At 42.2% G+C, this 22263-nt stretch overlaps 1 protein-coding gene across 10 annotated transcripts in view; it reads right to left on the reverse strand.

Moving 5' to 3' along the window:
• The window catches only part of RAI2 (retinoic acid induced 2), a 388271-nt gene that overhangs the window by 213268 nt on the left and 152740 nt on the right, over positions 1–22263 (reverse strand). For 9 of the 10 annotated variants that reach the window (XM_049107574.1, XM_049107575.1, XM_049107578.1 and 6 more), the window contains one exon: positions 6710–6802. The gene's annotated coding sequence lies outside the window, so the exon portion shown is untranslated. Of the gene's footprint in view, positions 1–6709; positions 6803–6918; positions 6997–22263 lie in introns of all 10 variants that reach the window. The other variant, XM_049107571.1, reaches the window with a different exon arrangement.

Below are 22263 nucleotides of genomic sequence, written 5' to 3' on the forward strand. Positions count from 1 at the left end.
AAAGCATAATGTAATATCCATTTAAAAAATTAGACTCCAGGGACACCTGGGTGGCTCAGCGGTTGAGCATCTACCTTTAGTTGAGGGAGTGATCCTGGGGTCCCGGGATCAAGTCCCACATCAGGTTCCTAGAAGGGAGCCTGCTTCTCCCTCTGCCTGTGTCTCTGTCTCTCTCTCTGTGTCTCTCATGAATAAGTAAATAAAATCTTAAAAAAAAAATTAGACTCCGGAGTCATACTCCCTAGCTTAAATCCTGGCTCTGCCATCTACTGGCGATGTATCTTGGACAGATACATAACTTCTCTGTCTCAGTTTTCTTTTTTTTTTTCTGTCTCAGTTTTCTCATCTGAAAAGTGAAGATAGTATGACTACTTATCAGTTTCTTGTGAGGAAATGATGAATCAACACATCTAAAGCACTCAGAGCCTGAACCTGGCACCTAGTAGGTACACATTTGCTACCAGTATCATTTGCCTTTTCCAGCTGGAAAATCTGGATATGTACCAAATCTCTAGCATTTCTTCCTTTCTCCATCATTTTCCTGGTAACCACCAGTAGCTCTGTTGTCTCATTTACATATTCTTTCAGTGACCCCAGATATAATTTGCCCAGGCTTAGAAATTCTTTAACTCATTTAAAGCAGACAGAGGCTATTCAAATATTATTTAATATCTCTTCACTTCCTTCTTTTTTTCCATGCTTGTAGGGAAGTGTTTAAGATGACTTCCTTTTTTTTTTTTACTTAAGTGTAGTTGACATACAATATTGTATTTATTTCAGGTTCATCTTCACTCCCTTCTTGACCAGGTGAGGGTCCCTATGACATTATTGCTGAAGTCTCACTTAAGAATCTGTCTTTTCCTCTTGTTCCTGTTTTAAGATGATTTTTCCTTTTTTAAGATTTTATTTATTCATGAGAGACACACAGAGAGAAGCAGAGACACAGGCAGAGGGAGAAGCAGGCTCCCTGCAGGGAGCCCGATGTGGGACTCCATCCCAGGACCCCGGGATCACACCTTGAGCTGAAAGCAGATGTTCAATCACTGAGCCACCCAGGTGCCCCTAAAGATGATTTTTCTTGATGAAAACTATACAAGCAAAATAAAATTGAGATTTGGTGGGGGATAGTCAATAAGATTTCAGGCCAAAAGAACCTCTTGAAACAGCAGAAATTGGCCCTGAGAGGTGATTAGAAAGTCTGCCTTTCCAGTCTTGCTTTCTGATGCAATAGTGTGAGTGTGGCAAGGAGTGTGCTCTCTCTGGTTCCTGAGACTTTATTTGTCAGAGAGAGAGAGAGTACTGGATGAGGTAGTCTCCATGCCTGCTGTGTCCACTGTGGTAGTCACTCACCGGCTGTGGCTACTGAAAGCTTGAAATACAGCAAGTCCAAATTAAGATATCCTGGATGTGTACAATACATTCCACATTTTGAAGACGTATGCCAAAAAGAATATAAAATATCTCATTAATATTTCTATCTTCACATATTGAAAAGTGAATATCGTGGATATATCATGTTAAATTAAATGTTATTACAATTACATTAATTCACATTATACTTCCTTTGGAGAGCACTGCTCTGTAATATTCTGACTGCTTATGTTGCATTGGTGGTATTTTCCAAAATCTAGGATGACAGTAAACAGGATTAGATATGAAAAGCACGATTTCTAGTAGCATTCTTGGCTGATTCCCCTTCTTCTCCCTAGCCTTGGAGGTAAGAATGGCCCTGAAAGTTCCTGCAGGTGAATTACTCACAGCGTAGAAAAATCACCGTCCTTTGCACTGCACAGAAATGTCAGCTGTCCATTAATATAACTCATTCCTGCCCCAACTTTCAAAAGAATGCAGTGAAGGCATTTACAACCTAAATTCCTCGTAGGGAATCATTCAAATTACTTGAAAAATATCTTGCAGTTCATATCCTGACTTTCATTCTGGACCACTTATGTGAAGATGAAAAATTTGAACTCTGGTTTCAGGAGCTTGAAAGCATTACAATGGAAAAAAAAAATCCCTTCTCAAACCAGTGAGGAAATTAGTGGAGGGGATTAGTAACATCAGACTAATTAACAAGAGTGAGAACGAACATGAGAAGAAGGACAAGAGCACATGAGTGAGAGAGAAAGAAACTACATTTTAAAAAGCATTAAATAAAAGTTTCAAATTAAACTAAAAATATACTCAAAATAATTCAGACTGGCACAAGCCTTGTTAAAAACAAGACAGCAGGTCCAAAATGGAGTCACTTATGCTAAGCCCCACGTCACCAAACCAAGACTTAACTTGATTATAGTTTTAACCTGTTCCAGAAAAAAGAACCTTAAACCAGTCAATCAGTAATTGCCTGGTCAGCACTAGGTAGATAAGCTGCCTGACAGACCTGTGTTGTCCCTTAAAGGAAAGCGACCTGGCCACAACCAATCTGCTCTCTGCCTAGCATAACTTCCTTGTCCCAGCTCCCTTTCCCCTACAACAATCTTTCATCTTATACAGCTCCTTGAAGCTTCTTTCTATCTGCAGCTAGATACTGTCTGATTCATGAATCACTGAATAAAGCCAATACAATCCTTAACATTTACTTCGATGAATTTTGTTTTTCAGCAACATGAATTATCAGGGGGGCTAATCCAGTATCAATGATTTATAGTCCCAACGAAATAATATGTCAGAATGAGAAATCCCACAGTCAGCTTCCATGCCTGATGTCACAGGACTTGAGACTTTGGGTTTATCATTGACATTATGGATATGAAATCAAGATGTTTTACTTCCTGACTCTTATGAAAATAAATGCTTTTTCCTTAATTTACTCTAAGTCTATCGCCAAAATCTGTTAGGTCCAGACCATGATAAATAAAGTGGGACTATATTGCAAAGAAATGACACTTCCAAGAAGAGAGAAATAAAAACAACACACATGCACATACTTTAAAAGAAATCCTAGGCATTAAAAATAGTCTACAATGAACCTATAAGTTTCTATTAAATCACCATCTTGACAACTAAATTTATGCATCTAAATGTGTAACAGACATTACATACCATTTTGGACTATTTTCACCCCTGTAGCTATGAATGATGAGTGAGGAGGGGGAAATAACACTGTGGCAGCCAGTAATATATAGGTTTGGGTCATAAAACAAAATATCAAAATAATTTCTTGGTTTTCCCAAATAGAAGGCATTTTGTTTTTGCTTCTGGGTTGGAGTGAAGGCTCAAATAGGGAAAGGAATAGAAATAGGAAGCAAGGGCCCTGAGATGGGCTTTTTAAACTTGAAAATGTTGACTTGAGTAGCTTAAGGTCCTGCACATAAAATAAATAAGATAAAATGGTTACATTCTTTTAATTGACAGAGACTTGGCGAAGGTTGTCCTGCTTTCTGGGATTCAAATTCAATAAAACCTTCCCAAGGAGCTGCAATCCTCTGAACATTCACCACATAAAATGTTAACCAGGCCTTCCAACTTGCTGCTCAATACACAGGAGTTCCATTTGCTAGAGGTCAGAGAACACATATCAGATCAGCGGGTGCCCTGGGGGAAGGAGCATTCTGGGTCCTGTTTATCCTTTGAGGACTGTTTGCCTTGCATTATTTGCATGGGTGACTATCTTTGTCATAAAACCTGTTCTGTTTGCTTTCTAGAATCACTTCATCACTAGTGACAAATGTTACAAAGCATTTATGTTGGTTAGGATATCGTCCTAGGAACAGGAGCTATAAAGAGAAAGGAGACACAGTCTCCGCATCCAAGAAGCTTATAATGTAGTTGGGGAGAGAATCAATCAAGGGCCAAAAAAATATAAACAGTAATATAAGTGTGTTAGGAGGCTAGACTTGTATTTCAGTGGGATTGGGATGTGAATGGGCATGATCAGCAGACCGGTTGGGTGGGCTCACCAGAAGACTCTTTGCATGAGTATTGAACAGTTGCTTTTAAAAAGTCCCTCCCTAACAGGACAGAAAATGCCAGGAATAACATGCTTTTACCAGTAACAAAGCATAAGGGAATACTGTTCTGAGTAAAATCCAACAGTTAAACTGTCTCTAACTCAAGCCCTAAGGAAACACTGCTTGGATTCTAGGAAGAATGAAAGCTGTAAGTAAACATTTACTTTCACTAAGACTCTGTAGAACATTAGAGAAAGAACATGCTTTGAGACCCCTTTAACAAATGGAGACTGTGGTAGTGATTACTACTATTCTCCAAATATTTCCTCCTCTCTGTTTTCTGAGCATATAAGTTGGAATACATTTCTTGGCCCCCTTGTGTTTGAGTGAGCCTGATGACTAATCCCAGCATGTGATGGATATATGGAAATGGGTACAAAGGATCAAGATCTGTGATTCTCATGCTAACACCCACCAAAAAAGCATCCACCATGGATGAGCACTGACCAATCACGTAGACAAAATGACCTAGCTAATTGATGGCATCCAGAGTTTGTCATCGGCCACCACAAAAATGGCACAATGGAAAGAAGAGAGTAACTACAGGGGCAGAGATGGAGGTCACATATGGGCCCAACCGGAATCTATTACTATTATACCTCACGATGTCCAACCTATTAGCACCATAGACGGATGTTGAGTCTCCGCTATGGTACTTCTCCTTGAGGAGATTGATGGACCACTTCGTAACAGTTGACTTCATTTGGGTCATTTCCACCCTGGAAAATCCAGCAGTTCATTCTCACAGAAATAGATATTTATTCCAGGTATAGGTTTGCCTTTTATGTCCGCAGAGCCTCGGCCAGCTCTGCTATTCAAGGGTTTACAAAATGCCTGATACACAAAGATACAATCTCAAATAACATAGCATCTTACCAGGATGCTTTACTTCACAGCGCCGGAGGTAAGGGAGTGAGCCCATGATCATGGGATCCAGTGGTTGTATTACATACTGTACTATTCAGAATGCAACTGGCCATCACAGAGCAATGGGATTGCCTCCTAATGGTATAGCTGAAGTGCCAGCTCAGAGGCAAGACTCTGTGAGGATGGAATGCCATCTTCTAGGATTCCATATACACACTGATTCAGAGACCTCTGTGTGGTACAGTGTCCCCCACAGGGAGAGTACATGGGTCGCTGAACCAACACATGGAAGGAGGAGTGATCTCACCTGCCATTATTCCCAGTGACCTACTGGGGGACTTTGTGCTTTCCCTCCCTTCAACTCTGGGCTCTCCTTGATTAGGATGTCCCAAAGGGGACACACTCTTGCCACCCAAGACCCCTTCAGAGGACACAGCAAGATGCCACTTGGACACTCTGCACTTTCTGTGTCTTGGGTTCAGCAGGCAAATAGAGGAGTCACCATCTTACAGGAGTGATTGACCCCGTTCAGCCAGGAAGAGGTGAGGCTGCTTTTACATGGCAGGGAGGGGGGTGGGGGCTAGGGAGAAATATACATGAAACCCAAGTGATCTGCTTGGGCACCTCATGGTACTCCCTCGTCCAAAGGAGACTGAATGGATGAGTGCATTAACCTCAGTCTGCAAGAGGCTCAGATGCCTCAGGAATGAGGGTTTAGGTCATATCACAGGGCAAACCACTGAGGCCAGAAGAGACAGTAGCTGAGGTTGAAGGGAATTTAGAGACGATAGTGGAAGAGAATGGCGACAAGGACCATTTGCAGCCCCAAGTCTCACTGCAGAAACAGGCTATAGTTCACCACATTAAACTCTCTACTGCAAGCTTTCCCTCAAGAAGGGAGACCCACTGGAACCCCTGAATAACTGCTCCCTGAACCTGTATGGAGAAGTAAATTTGTGTCAACCATGGAGAGAAAGTCCTTAACTACCCAGAACCACTTCTCCATCAACTCCACCCAAGTCCTTTCGATCAAGATCACAGAGACTTGATTCTGACCTGAGGTCTTCATGGTCAAGGACATCAAGAACCTATCTTCTATACATCTCTACTCCTACTCCCATAGAAATAAAGTTCTCATCTCCTAATTTGCTTTGGCTTAGTCTCCTTAATATCACCCTCGGCAGAGAATTGCTCTCTTGCCATCTACTTTAGCAATCTTGTCTTGCTTTTCTAATGATTCTCTTCAGCACTGACTAATAGTTTGTGCCTGTTTTTCCCCAAATTATTCTGATTGTGGAACACACACATGGAGTTAAAGCTGCTCTGTTATAGCATTCAGAGTTAGGAGAGCTATTTAGTAGGCATTACGGTTTAGATAGATCCATATAGAACAGCGGGCTGAGGAGTGTCATACATATTTTTAAAGCCTCAACATACATACCCTCTCTCCTACTATTCACAGATTCACAATATCACAGCTAGGATCCACCTTTATTCTTGTTTATCTTCAGGTTTCAATGTAACAACCACCCAGAGGCACTTGAAACAACCGTGTGGCTGCTGCCATGTATGGTTCATCTTGCATATGTGGCAATGATATATGGGCCAGAGCCCAGGTTCCCCAAGCCCACCCCCTCCATGGCCATTTGTGACACCTGCCACCTGCTCCCAGACAGAAACTGTATCCATGTGTACAAGTGTGTTTTTATCAAGGAAGATGATCTTTATTTGGATCGCCCTCTGTGGAAGTGAAGCAGTTTCTCATGGTCTTGCTTCACTTCTAGGTCTGAATACTAAGGCTAATTCTCCCTGGTACAGAGTGACCAACCCTAATTGCCTCCCAAGAAGCAGAGAAAAGGCACTGGCTGTCCAAATTCCACACAACTCACCGGCATGTTGGTAAAGAGGCGTTCAGTGGCCTTGGTGTTGGATGTGGGGGAGCACTCAACAGGAAGTCCCATTACAGGATACAATGCTAGAGTCTGAAAAGAGGGAAGAGGCAAAACAATAACAAAATATGGAGAGAAGCTCAAAACAGGAGGCAGTCCCCAACAATAACAGAACACACATTCTCTTTCAAATGCATAAGAACATTTACCAAAACTTGCCATACACTGGTTCACCCAGTCTCCACAAATTTCAAAGGGCAGAGATCTCAGATCACAGTGATATTAAGCTATAAATCAGTAAAAAAAAAAAAAAAAGATTACTAGAAAGTCCACAACTGGTTGAATATTAAGCAATACACTTTTAAATAATTCATGAGTCAAAGAAATCACAATGAAAATTATAAAACATTTTGAACTGATGATAAGGAAAGACACTGCATGTCAAAACTCATGGGTGCAGCTAGAGCAGTGGATAGAGGGGATATTATAGCTTTAAATACACATATTAGGAAAGGCCAAAAAACAATGATCTATGTTTCCATTTCAGAGTTAAAGAACAACAAATCAAATCCAGAGAAACTAGAAGGAAGAAAGTACTAAAGCTGAGAATAGAAATCAGAGAATAGAAAATATTAGAGCATAATCAACAAAGCCAAAAGTTGGTTCTTTGAAAAGATTAATACAAATTATACAATAGAGGTTGTCACACAGCTTTCCAAGCCCAGGGGCCAGAGAAGAACATCAAAGTTTGGGCAATGCTAAGCTCACAAAAGGGAGATGAATGGATACTGAATGGGGCCCAAACTAGTCCATCAGTACATGTTAGCTGCTAACTTGTATAGCTAGTCAGACTGTGGTCCATGCGTGGTCAAGCCACGTTACTCAGGTGTGAACAGGAGGTCAGCAGTCAGCAGGCAATCAGCTTCTGAGCTGAACAAGCATCTCACAGGAAGAGAAGAATCTGTGAGGGTGTCTGTAACAGACTCCTCCCTATCTATGCTTGGGAAGTAGGGTTTTTTGGTATATGAAAATTTATTATTGTCATGTTTTCACCATCAAAGCTTAGTCTTGGTCTTTCCCTCTTTCCTTTGAAGAAGGCCAAAAGGGAGATACTGGCTACTTTGACAATCTTAAAGCCAAGTCCTGGAATGGCACCAACAGCATGACCTTTGCAACCAAAACCAGCAACCAGAACCTCATCATTTTCCTCAATAAAATTCAAGCAACCATCATTAAATACAAAGGCGGTGACTTTTTTTTTTTTTTTTTTTTTGCCATTCTTGATCAGCTGGACTCTGACACACTTCCTGATGGCAGACTTCGGCTGTCTGGCTTCAGCCCATACTTTAAGAAAAAAAGATTTTTAAATCTATGTATTTATTTATTTGGGAGAGAAAAAAGAGAGAGAGAGAGAGAGAGAGAGAGAGAGAATGTGTATAAAAGTGGGCAGGGGAGGGCAGGGGGGAAAAGTAGAGGGGGAGGGAGAGGGACAAGCAAATTCCATGCTAAGCATGAAGCTCAATGTGGGGCTTGATCTTACCACCCTCAGATCATGACCTGAGCTGAAACTAAGAGTCAGATGCTTAACTGAGCCACCCAGACGCCCCAACCCCTACTTTTTCCAACACAGTTCTTTTTGCATGGGAAGCACTTCCAAAAGGCAGGCCTTTGGGGCTGTGCCCACATGGGCTTTCCTGTACTATTTATCATGCTACTTCTGGTTTCATCAGTGGCTGCAGAGCTACATGGCAGGACAACAACCATGACATGTGTCCATCCTGCTGACGCCATGGGCCTAAATAAAAGAGGTATGCTTGCAAAGTATTATGTACCCAGCATCAGAGGAAAACATTCTTATTAATTTCATGAGTAGTAATCAAGCTTGTGCTCATGTTCTCCATACATGCTATGAGTAGAACTGAGGCACTTTGACTTCCCTCACCAGGACTCAAAGGCTGGGGTAAACAACCCACAACATTAGAGTCAACGTGTGTACCAACTAGCTAGCAGCTGTCCAGACATTTACCAAGAGAAGATCATAGCATATTCATGCTCCGACTGCATAATGACAGTGTAATTGTGTCCTGGGGTTTCAAGCAGACACAATAAGAAGTCAGATACTTTTGGACAGCATAGTCTAAATCAAAGAGCAGGACTTAAAGAAGGTAATCCACCTTTCTGTGTTCATATCTATGTATCAGTAAGGATGCACTAGCCTGCAAGTAACAGAAAGTTGGTCTCAAATTGATTTAAACAATGAGAAAAGATATTAGTCCAATTATAAGTGTCAAGAGGCAGAGCAGACTCCAAGCACATGATGCTGCATCTCCAGTTCCATTTGGCTCTGTTCTCCTCTGTGAGATGGCCATCGCGACTCCAGGTGCAACCAGCAGACACAACAAAGGGCAAACCAAGGGGGGCTTCTCTCTCCAAGTCTCCTCTCCAATCCCCCTGGCAAGATTTCCTCTCTTGTTTTAAAGATTTATTTATTTGAGAAAGAGAGAGGGTAGGGGGAGAACATCTCCAGCAGACTCCCTGCTGAGCAGAGCCCAACCTGGGGTTCAGTCTCACAACCCTGAGATCGTGACCTGAGCCAAAATCAAGAGTCAGATGCTTAACTGACTGAGCCATCCAGGCACCTCAGCAGAATTTCCTCTTAAACCTCATTGGCCCAGATTGGGACATACACGTTTTAGTAAATTAATTACTGACATGGGATTGCCATGATTGGTTTAGACCAATTAAAAAAAAACATTTTATTTAAGTATAATATACTTAAAAATATGAAAAAAAGAATAAATAAATAAAAATCTTTTAAAAAATAAATAAAAATAAAAATATATACATTCCTTGATGCATTTTTACAAACTGGATCCACCTTTGTAACTTGCACTAGATAAGGGACTTGTTTGTGCCGGGGACTCCTTTGGCAATGTGGTAAATAAAGCCTAGGGACCCCTTCTAGGAATGCTTTTAAATGTATAAACTAATATATGGAGGATCACAAAGGAGTCCAGTTACTTGGAAATGACATTATTAAAGTTTTCATGCATTCATTTAGGTTAATTAAGATTAATTTGGTCATTCAATAAATTTATGGCATAGTAGTATGTGTGCTTCTTTATTAACACATTAAATAACAAAATCTAGTGGCACATGTAATTACTACAATAATTCCAAATTGCTGACAAGTGTAAAGGATTCAACTGGTGACAAAAATCACAGATCCTACTAATATACTACTGTTGTTTGTTGCCCACATAAATTATTGAAAGAAAAGCTATATTTCAGTTAAAGGTTAGTGAGATAAAGAGGTATATTTTCCATGCCCAGTCACAGACACCCTAAATTCTACCTGTCAATGGATCTGAGGTTAAGAACACTTGAGCTTTGGGCTCATCAGTTGAATCGGTCTGGATGTTGGACAGTTGAAATCATGACCCACCACAGTAGATGAAGGAAATGGAGCTTGGGGTCCTGCAGATTCATTCTTCATTCATTCACTCAACAATTATGTATCACATACACAGTATGTGTTAGGCACCATGTTATGTACAGGTTTACAGTAGAAAATTAAGAGACATACTCTCTCCCCTCATATAGTTTTTAGACCAGTGGAGAAGAGAGAGAATAAAGGAAAGAGAGATGAAGTGAAGATTCAGAGACAGGGCAAGTTGGCCATTTGAGCTGGAATCCAGAGGGTTCCAGATTGAACTGAATCCTTTGGTTCAAACCAAAGGATGAGCAAGTCTCTAGCTGAATTCTTCAGAGATAATTGCTAAGAATTTCTCCAGAGTAAAGCAGACTTTCCAGCGGGGACACTCTGGACCCCTGGTCAGCCCTTCCCTGGAGTAGTCCTGACTGTCCTGACTGTCTTCAGTGTGGTGGCTAATTCCATTTAATTTCATATTGTTCAATAAAGAGCCCTATGACTTGCCTTGCAACCAAAGCTTTATGCCAAAGCCAGAAGTTCATCTATCAGTGATTTGCCTTAAGACGCTATCTCTAAGAACACATTATGTCTCCAACCTGCAGCTTACAGTATTAGTAACAGCATCTCCGGAAACACCATGATGCCCTGAGAAAACAAAGCTTTGCTTCTTCCTTCCTTCTTTCATCATAAAATATTTATTGAGCACTTGCTGGATAATAAGCATGACGCTGGGAGCAAGGGCCACAGAGATGAATAAGACATGGCCCTACCCCTGAACAAACAACACTCTAGTGGAGGAAGACAGGCATGTAAACCAGTAAGTAAATGCCAACTGGTGTCCCAGCTGCCGCAGGAAAAGCCCGTGGGAGTTGTGGGGGGTACAAAGGCTGGAGGGGACAGTTCTACCAGATGTGGAGCGAGGAGGGGGGGCAGGCAGAAAGGATTTTGTAAGAAGTCAATTCTTAAGCTTCATCTTCAAAGAGGGGTGAGTAGAAAGAATGTTGCTAGGTGGTCCAGAAAAAAGGGACTTCTGGGACACCTGGATGACTCGGTTGCTTAAGCGTCCAACTTTTGATTTCAGCCCAGGTCATGATCTCAGGATTGTGGGATTAAGCCCTGTGTTGGGCTCTGTGCTCAGTGGGGAGTCTGCTTGACATTCTCTTTGTCTCCCTCTACTCCTTCCTCCCTTCTCCCTCCCTCTTTCAAATAAATAAATAAAATCTTAAAAAAAAAAAAAAAGAAGGGACTTTCTCAGCTATGAATTCACCAACTACCGTGGCCTTCTCCACCCACAGGAGCCATGAATCATTAATCGAGGTCCCAAGGAGGTGGTACTAAAATTAGAAGCAACCATCATTCAACCATGCTTCCCTTACTTTTCTTCAATGGTGCTTAGAAACATGTGTGCCAAAAAGACATTCAGATAGGGAAAGACATGAAATCAGAATTAGGCAAGCAAGCAAGAATTAGAAACAGCTTGAAAAGAGCAATGAAAGGAAATGAAGTTAGTATTTCCATGTTGTGTAGGGAGCACATATTTTTTTAGGTCCTCAAATCATCATGAGTGAATCAAGTTTTACATCTCCTTATACTGGCTAATGTAGCTCTAAACCTTGGCTACAAAGGAGAACCACCTAGAGTTTTTTAAATGACCAATTCCTAGGATACACTCCAAACAATTAAATCAGTATCTTTAGGGGCAGGACACATGCATCTGTATTTTTTTTTTTACAGTTCCCCAAGATGTAGCTCAAGTTGAGAACCAGTGCCCTATGATCAGGGGGTTGGTAAGTTTTGTCTATAAAGCCTAAGATATTTTGGCCATCACAGGCCATACCATCTGTTGTGACCACTCAACTCTGCCATTGTGGTGTGAAAGTAGCCCCAGACAATACATAAATGAATGGTGTAGCTGTGTGCCAAGGAAACTTGATTTATGGACACTGAAATTTGAATTTCATAGAGTTTTTAGAAGTCATGAGGTATTTGTCTTTTGAGGGTTTTTTCCAACCGTTTAAAAATATAAAAACCATTGTTAGCTTTACTGACCATACAAAAACAGGAGGCTGGTGGATTTGGCTCAGCAGCCTAGCTGGCTGTTTCCTGCTATCAGAAACATGAGATACCGGAACAAGGAGTGCAAAATGGGAGGCTTCCATTGCCCTCTTGCTGAAATGTCAACTTGAAAATAAAGCGCATTCCCACAGGCTGAGCATTTCTATCTTCATCCCAAATTTGCCCTCTAAAACTTCAAGCTTAATACGATACATACATTGCTAAAATCACGTCACATTGTTCTTTAAAAACATACAGGTAAGGTGGACAAGATATACAAAAACAGGTCTTCAAAATATGAGTCTATAACCCTATGCAATATCCACTTTCAAATTGCCAATACTGCAACCCGCTCTGCAATTTCATCAAACTGGCAGAAACAATTGGATGGGGTTGGAAAGCGATGACTTGCCAAATGTCGCTTGAGCCAGCAGGGGCTGGAAACAGCCTTGCTGACGAGGCTTCGGCTTGGTGAGTGCGCACACAGCTATAACCAACCTGTTCTCGACCAAGTAATTACCTTCTCCTGGGGAGAGAGGGTGGTATTAAAAAATTGCGGAAAGACAGCACACTGTGCAGGGGGAGGAAGAAGGGGACAGAGAAAGAGAAAGGGAGAGAAAGAAGAGGGGGGGCTACAGCGGAAATAAACGCGTGCAAGATAAAGAAGAGGGATGCGGAGAGAATCACTAAAATCCCATCTGGGAAAATCCTCCAGGAGATGGGAAAGGAAACTAAAGGGCTGGCAGGTGAACAAGCCTGGCTTTTAATGGCTTAATAATAGGGATGTTTGGTAACCAATGGGGTTAATGCGCAAGTGACATAAACCAGCGGGGGGTCTTGCAGGGGACCCGCAGCACATACTAATTGAAGGACATTTAATACGGGACAGTGGCAGAAAGATAGGGCTGCCACTGAACCCGCTTCCCTTCATTCACAAAGGATGCGCTGGCAGCATTTCATAGCTTGGCACCGGCCGTATTGATGGGAAAGAGTCTTCTTTTTAATGTGGGAACCAGTCAAGGGAAGGAAGCAAGAAAGGAAGGAAGGAAATGAAGAAGGGAGGGAGGGAAGAGAGAGAGAGGGAAGTTAACAAATGAAGTGTTTAATGAGAGACCCTGCGGTTGTGATTTCAGGGTTAGGGAGCTATTATCCACCATTCATTAGAAAATACCCTCTCAGGGCAGTTGATCGCTAGGTCGGCTTCTCAAACTTTGATGTGCAAACAAATCACTCCAGGAGCTCTTTAAGGGCAGACTTTGATTCAGTAGGGGTGAGGTGGGGCCTGAGAGTCTGAGATTTCCAGCAAACTTCCGGCTGGGATGCTGGGATGCTGCGTTGCAAGGACCACACTGTGAGTTAGGAAGACTCCAGGTGCAGTAGTCGCTAGTCACAGGTGGCTGTTGAGCACTTGAATATGCCCGCCCTGGGGCACCTGGCTGGCTTAGTCGATGACGTATGGGACTCTTGATCGTGGGCCTGTGGGTTCAAGCTCTGTGTTGGGTGCACAGATAACTTAAAAATACAATCTTTTAAAAAGAAATATATGCCTGGGGCGCCTGGGTGGTGCAGCCAGTTAAGCATCCGACTCCTGATTTCCATTCAGGTCGTGACCTCAGGGTCCTGGGATCAAGCCCGGCGTTGGGCTCCACACTCCGTGCAGAGTCTGCTGAAGAGTCTTTCTCCTTCTCCCTCCGCCCCTTGCCCCCAACCCCAGTGTGTACATTCTCTCTCTCTCTCTCTCTCAAATAAAGAAATAAAATCTTAAAAAAATATATGCCTGGATGGCACAGTCAGCTGAGCCTCTAACACTTGGTTTCAGCTCAGGTCATGATCTCAGGGTCTTGAGATTGAGACCCACGTCTGGCTCTGTGCTCCGCCTGAAGTCAGCTTGGGTTTCTCTCTCCCTCTCCCTCTGCCCCTCCCCCCATACTCTCTCTCTCTCTCAAATAAATATATAAATCTTTTAAAAATATGCCTGATCCAAGTTAAGAAGTGTCATAGATTCCAAAGACCAAGTAAGAAAGAATCTAAGATATGTCTTCAATAATTCTTACATTGATCACATGTCGTAATGATACTGTTTTGGATATCTTGGACTAAATAAAATACATAATCACAATTAGTTTCCCTGTTTCTTTTTCACTTTTGTAAATGTGGCTTCTTGAAAATTAAAATCACACATGTGTCTCATACTATGTTTCTATTGGACAGCATAGCTTTAGGCTCTTGCTTTTTTAAAAGATTTATTTATTTATTTGAGAGAGAAAATGCAAGCAGAGGGAGGTACAGAGGGAGAGAAAATCATCAAACAAACTCCCTGTTGAGCACAGAGCTCCATACGGGGCTCCATCTCATGACCCTGAGATCATGACCTGAGCTGAAACCAAGAGTTGGATGCCCAACCAACTGAGCCACCCGGGCACCCCACTTTAGGCTCTTTCTATCCACTCTCTCCTCTGGTTTAAGTTATAAAAACTGTTCTGAGCAGTTTGTATGATTAAAGTGCAAGCGATGGACAACACATCCTACCTTTTCTTCCATTTCCTCCTTCCCTTCCTGTCTCCTTGCAGATCCTGCTCTCCCAGTCCTCACCAGGAAAATACAGGGAGATCTTAAGTACTTGAAGAAAAGGTGCCCATGAGCTCATTGCCCTATACTAACTCATTCCTCATGCAAACACTTAACTTACAGCAAAGCCCCTGGCTCATTCACTAAAGCAACATTGGTAAAAATGAGACACAGATGCTGTGCTCAAGCTCATAGTCTAGAAGAGCAGAAAGGTAAATAAAGACATATACTACAGTTTCTGGGTGCTGTAATAGAAGCATATACAAAAGACACAATAAAGAACATGATCTAAGCCAGTTCCATTGGCCAGAACGTTCTTCTTTTCTGGATATTAGCTATGTGACCTTAGGCAAGCACCCTGAGCTCCTGGGTCTGTTTAATGTGAGTAATAATAGTGACCTACCTTAAGTGTTGGTATGAAAGTCAAGTGAGTTCATATTTATAAAGTACTTAGGTCAGGGTTTGACACACACAATCTCCATGCACATGTTAGCTCAAGAGACTTGATTAAACATTGTCAATCAGCTGATCCATGTCTTTAGGCGTAAATAATCTAAATATAATTATGATCCCATCACATCCCAGTGAAATTCAGTACTAAGATGCTGCAAATGACCCAAAGGATAGATCACTTGTTGATTCATACAACTGAATACTATACAGCAATGAAAAAAGAAATAAATTACTGCTACTCACAACACTGTCGAAAAGCTTCACACAACTAACTTAAACAAAAGAAGCCAGACATAAAAAAGTGTAAGTTGTGTGACTCCATCTGCATAAAGTTTTAAAATATGCAAAACTAATCTATGGTGAAAGATTATCTTTACTTTTGGAATGTTGGTAATGACTGGGAGGAGATACGAAGTAGGCTTCTGGGTGCTGGGAATGCACACCTTAATCTAGGTGGTAGTTACATGGCTGTGCTCACTTTGTTAAAATTTAGTGCGCTACATACCTGAAATGTTTAGACTTTACCTTATGCATGTTATTTTGCTATTCAAGCAAAAGAAAGAAGCTGCAGAAGAGTTTTCTAAAGAGTTTCAGTTGGAAAATCCAGCCATGAGTCTCTGGGTACAAAGATATCAAAACCTACATAACAGTGAGAGGCAAATTTGAACACGTTCATAAAATTATGACATTCACTTTGCTCCTGCTCCAATTCTTTTGATCTCTGACCCAGAATTAAGAAGAGAAGAAGAAGAAATGGGTAAGTCAGATAAGAAGATTAGAGTAAAGGTAGGAAAATCAGAACAGAGCAGAGACCCAGAAGAACCCTAGGAGCCCCCCCTCCCCCACCCCACAATGTGTGAAGTGCAGCCTTTAGGTCAGAGACTAAAGCATCTGGAGAGAAACACTGGCCAAGTGGTTCACTTCAGACCTCCTTGTGAAGCTGAGCCTTCTTCTTCCCTAAGGTTTCTCTAAACACTCTCGTATCTTAGAGCTTCACCTGCAGAGTTTTTCAGTTCCCTGTGGGACTAGGAAGCCTTGCAAATTCCTTCCTTGTTGCATTTTTAAGAAGCACTGGGGGTGTTGCAAGAGGATGGGGCTGATGACATCACATGATGTCTTATATTTAAAAGTCAAATTGACTTAAAGAGAAGACCTCAGAGATTATCCAAAGTGCAGAGCAGAAGGAACCAGAACTGAAGATAGCCTTGCTCACAGCTGTGGGAAGATCATGATTATTTTTACTTTGCCCCACAACCAATTTATTAATTTGAACAATTGTATTTTCTTAATATTCACACACTATTACTAACACCAAAATTATTTTCTAGATTTTATGACTATAATGTTTTATTATTTTAGGTATCCCCCTGGTTTGGTAATAACATGGCAGGGATGAAAGACTCTAAGATGAAAAGGTGAAAGGACTGGGCTGTCACTGCAGCCCAGCCACTGTGTAGGTATGAGACTTTACCTGCCTGGACCACAGTTACTTTGATTATAAAATGGGGAGGAGGAAGAACAGAGAGTTCTGGATTTTATGACATTTAATATCTCCCTCAGGTCTAACCTGTTATTCTAAGAACCTGCATCCCCTTACCTCCCCACTTCCAATGCCAACACCTACATTTCTTGGTCTGAGGACTATCTCTACCCATTGAGGCCAGATTTGTCTGCCTACATGGCAGGACAGAAGTGCCAGGGAATTAACATCATTTGGAAGGAGCCATCCTCCAAAAATACTGGGGAGTGGTGTATAAATACCCCAATTCTCTCACCTTCAGGTGGAAGAACCCTGAAGCATGTATTTTATACTCTCTCCCCCAGAATTTCCCAGTGAGATCAAGTTCCACTCAACCAACATGGTGATTTACTGGATAATACACTCTTTGTTCACTGCCTTCCCTTCCCTGTCTCGGTTCCCTCTCACTCCTCTACCAGAGTTTCATCACCCAAAGAAACTACATTTCCCAGAATCCTTATCTTCACATCTTCTTCTGGGTGAACTTAAACTAGGACCAAACCCTACAAACCAAATACTGTGGTGACAGGTTTCTTGAAAGCTGCAGAAAAAAATGGTTTCCCTCCACCCAAACATGAATTTTTAAAAATTTTTTTTTATTTATTTATGATAGTCACACACAGAGAGAGAGAGGCAGAGACATAGGCAGAGGGAGAAGCAAGCTCCATGCACCGGGAGCCCGACGTGGGATTTGATCCCGGGTCTCCAGGATCCCACCCTGGGCCAAAGGCAGGCGCTAAACCGCTGCGCCACCCAGGGATCCCCAGACATGAATTTTAAGGAGTTTAGTAGATACTGTGAACAGGGGAAGGATCATTGCCACCCAGGCACAAAGCTGAGGGCAAGACCACTTAACCAACTGCTCTTCTCCTCCTACCAGAATGGCACTCCCTTTAGGCATTTAAACTGCTAAGAATGCATAAGAAATAGTAGGAGATTGGAAAACTTGCACCATCTGGCTAAATCTAGCCTAGTGTCAGGGAAACACACTAAATTTGATGTATACTCCATTAAGGAAGATAATGAAATGGTCATTTTTCAAAGATTCAAATTAAGCCATTGGTTAAGAGGCCATCCCTTCAATTTGATGGGAGAGACTTTTAAATCTGCAGTTTCAAACAGTTTTCACTATCTGTTCTCTTCTACACTCTCTTCTGAAGGGATCAGTGTGAGGCTGTGTGTGTGCATGTGCATGTGTGTGTGTGTGATCTAGAGAAAAATAGTAATTGGCTACCTTTGATCTCAGAGAAGGCTTTCCCTTCACTTCTATGCCTCTTGTCCTCTCTCAATGTAGAAGTGTGGTTGTGAGACTGTGTAGCAAGCACTGTTGAGAGATACTCAGTGTTCATTCTCATCCCTTCTTCCTTTTCCACCGTAGCCCAAAGAGGCTGGAAAAATCAGAGACTCACTTCTCCGGTTTCCTTATACAAAGGTGGCCATTTTACCTCAGTGTCAGCCATGAGACTAATGGGAAAGTCTGCTGGGAGGCTTTGCAAATGGAGAGGGGAGAAGTACGTGAGGAGACCTCCTTTACCATCCATCCCTTCCTATGCAGGTGTGGTAGTTGGAGACTCAGTAGCCATCTCATGACCATGACCAGAACACTGAAAAAAGTAGAAAGAGCCTGGGTCATTGGAATGCCATATCAACTCTGGGACCACCCACCTCCTTATTAAATAATAAATACCCCTTTGATTTAAGCTACTATTTATGAGATGGTTTCTTGCTGCCAAAACTATTCCCAACTGATACAGATTTTTAAAGTAATTTTTTAAATTGAAGTATAACACACATACAGAAATATGTACAAATTATAAGTATTGATGAATTTTCACAGAATGCTTTTTGTTTTTAAACCTCCATTACCCAAATACTTTTGAAACAGGCAGGGGCGCCTGGGTGGCTCAGTCGGTTAAGGGTCTGCCTTCGGCTCAGGTCATGATCCCAGGGTCCTGGGATTGAGCCCTACATGGGGCTCCCTTCTCAGCAGGGATTCTGTTTCTCCCTCCCCCTGCTCTTGTGCTCTCACTTGTTCTCTCTCTTTTTCCCTCTCAAATAAATAAAATCTTAAAAAAAACAAAACAAAAAAAAAACAGGCATACTGCTTAACAGCACAGACTCCAGAGCCAGACTGATAACTCTAAACCCAGATGTGCCATTCACTAATTTGACTATTTAACCTTCCTGTGCCTTGGTTTTCTCATCTGCAATACAGGAATGACAATATTAGTTATGTCATGAGCTTTTTGTAAGTATTAAATACAATTAGTTTTTAAAATTCATGTGTCCACGGGACGCCTGGGTGGCTCAGCGGTTGAGCATCTGCCTTTGGCTCAGGGCATGATCCTGGGGACCTGGGATCGAGTCCCACACCGGGCTCCCTGCAAGGAGTCCGCTTCTCCCTCTGCCTGTGTCTCTGCCTCTCTCTATGTCTCTCATGAATAAATAAATAAAATAAAATAAAGTTTATGTGTCCAGTGCATAGTTTGTGCTAATACGTATTTGTGATTATAAATAATGTTACTGGCATGTGACTCAGGAGGAAGGTAAAGTGGGAAAGACCTTGGAGAGAAGGTGAATAGGTGTTTTGAGGGCTGTCCCTCACCTCTGGCCTGAGATGATCTGGGAAGCTAAAGTGCCCAATAAACTAGTAAACTCTAAAATGATTTCATAGCCTAGAGCTGTATGATGGAGCTACAGAATATTAGTGCTTCAGTGAGGCCTTAAAATCTCCTATCTGGTGCTTCTTAACTGGAGTCTGGAACCCTCCACCCTTGGAGCACCATACAATGTGAGCATACACAGGCATGTGTGTGTTTTACTGAGTAGAGGATCCAGAATTTTCATCAGATTCTCAGAGGAACCTGTGATCCACAAAAGGTTAAAACTACTCACTAGCTCGTCCCCTTGACATCATATTCGAGTCCCAGAGAGAGATCATCTGAATTGTCACATTTAACTTTATTTACATCTCCCCAGAAGAAAAACTAGGTCAACGAAAATGTTTTTCTACTCCAAAATGCTAGAATAATTCCAACGCAAGGAACTTAGTAGCTCCTTAAATAGAATCCTGCTGCATTTACAGATGAGGACTCCAAGTTATATCGAGGTTACTATGACCTACTCGGCATCCCAGAGAGAAACAGAGCCGTGGCTGACCAGTTGTCCTGGCTCAGCATTGAGTTTTTCCCCACAGAAATACTTTGGTGGCCAAAAATCCCACTAGCTCATTTCATGGGCTGGCCCTGGTCACAGTTGTCAAATGCTCCACACTGGAGCCCTTTAAGTGTGGTTGCTAAGGGCAGCCAGGACCAAGGGGCTTCAAACATTCTGTCCCTTTCATTGCCATAAGCTTCGGAGTGATTATAATTAGCTACACATCTCATGTGTATCATAGGGCAAAAATGGGAAAATAAAGCTAAGACTCTTCTACCAACCCAATTTATCATCTTGGTGGGAAGCTGTTTTACCATTTTCTTTGTGCCTCTTCCTCTGCTTTGATGAATCTTTAAGAACTCCTTTCTGAGTGCCATGTGTGTCCCCAATTATGAGTACAAGAGGCACAGAAATAGCAAACGTAAATATATGAAATGGAAGTTATATATAATCTGTATAAACTAAACAGTTTCTAAATCCAGATTGCTCTTTCCAGGGTGGGGATGGTCAGGGCGGTGAGTGACACTGATGCCAAACACGACTTAATATATTTACCCATGAGGATGGGCCTGGGTCTGGTATTAGGTTCTGATTAAACAAGGTTTTCTGTTTTCATGTTAGTTTAGAGGCAAACTTGGACGTCCTGGCTCACAGCTCTAAGACTTGCCTGCCACTGGAATGATTTTCTCATTTCCACGGGGTTTTTGATTAATGTCGTACCTGAATTGGCAGGAGATCTGGACCACCTTCTTTCTGCGGGAAGGTAGGGGAACAAGAAGAGAAGGAGAACCGGCTTGTACAACTGGGGCCGTGTTAGTCTGGCTGCAATTTAAGACCCAAAGGGCACCCAGACATTTTATGAAATGTAATGCAGAAAAAAAAGAAAGTATTTCTCCCAGCAGTGATCGACAATCACATTTTTATTTACCAGAGGAGGAAGGTTTTAGCTGTGGTTTCTGATTGTAGCACATAAAAATAACAAATCTAATTATAGTTTTTATTCCATATTTATTTTTATTTTTTGGTGGTATCATTTTTCACCTTAAACCCTCATCCCACCCCTACCCCTCTGCCTCCCCAAAGGACGGAACACACAGCTTTCTGACTCAGCCTCAGGCTACCAGCGATGCCTTTCGTTCATAAGACACAGGGTGAAGGCAAAGCCAGGGGACGCACCCCAAATGGAGAGCCAAGGGTCCGCTCATAGGGAGACCTCTGGCGGAGGCCCTGACTAATCTCTCTTCCTGGCACACAAAGCTGGGTGGGTGACCTTTCTGCCCGAGGCAGAGAGAACACACAACATGAGTGAATTGAAAGTGGGTCACTCGCAGGCAGGCAGGCCGGGGGAAGGGACACTTAGAGCCAAGAAATTAACTGTCTTCTTGGAGCTTCCAGGCCTGGGAGGAAAGACAGCTCCTTCTCCCCATTGCCTCACCCACGACTCCATCTACCTGCCCTCTTTTTTTTTCATTTATGGTTTGGGCTCACCCATTTCCAACAGATTTAGATCAATTGGAAGGGATGGGAGAGGAGAGAGAAGGGCAAGGGAACCAGATGAAGAAAAATAGACTTACCAGCACTGCCCCTTCAGCCATGGCTTCACTGCCCAGGGTTGCAGCCCGCCATGGCCACCCACGTCAACTGCGGTCAACTGAGGAAGCAGACAATCCTTCTAACCTGTGCTCAGAAGGTCAGTAGCAGCCTAACACTGTGTCACAGTGTCGATGCCCCTCACCTCACCTCACCTCATCTCATCAGGTAGAGGTTTTATCACTTCCCATCACCACTACGAGAAGGATGAGTACAGATATTCTGAGAGAGAGGCCACATTCACTAACTTTTATTTTAGTAATTGTCATAACTGTTCTCTTTTATTAGTTATCACTGTGCATCCCTTACTGTGCCTAATTTTTAAATTAAACGCATCATAGGTCGGTATGGATAGGAAAAAAACATAGTATACATAGGGTCCAATACCACCCATGGTTTCAGGTATCCGCTGGGGGTCCTGGAAAATATCCCATTGGTAAGGGGGTCTGTTGTCAATTTTTCTGGAGGAAAAAAAGAATCATATATTTTGGGAATTCCCTAAAGAGCAGTATCGGTAGCTAGATGCAGGCTACTGTCATTTCCCCTCCTCCAAGTTGGTCAGGGAGGCAATTTTAGGCTTCTTCCACATAAACATTTGCCTTAATTCATAGGAGTTTTTTAGAGGTAGATTATATTAAAGACGGTAGAAACTCCAAGTACGTTAATTAAATTACTTAATCACTGAAACTTATACCAACGGCAGCCAAGCCCAATCCCCAGAGGGTCTACTGGCTTCCTCAAAATGAGGGATGGTTTAGGGGCTGGCACTGCCAAACACGG

The sequence above is a fragment of the Canis lupus genome, chromosome X (genome assembly GCF_003254725.2).
Source record: "Canis lupus dingo isolate Sandy chromosome X, ASM325472v2, whole genome shotgun sequence".
NCBI lineage: Eukaryota > Metazoa > Chordata > Mammalia > Carnivora > Canidae > Canis > Canis lupus.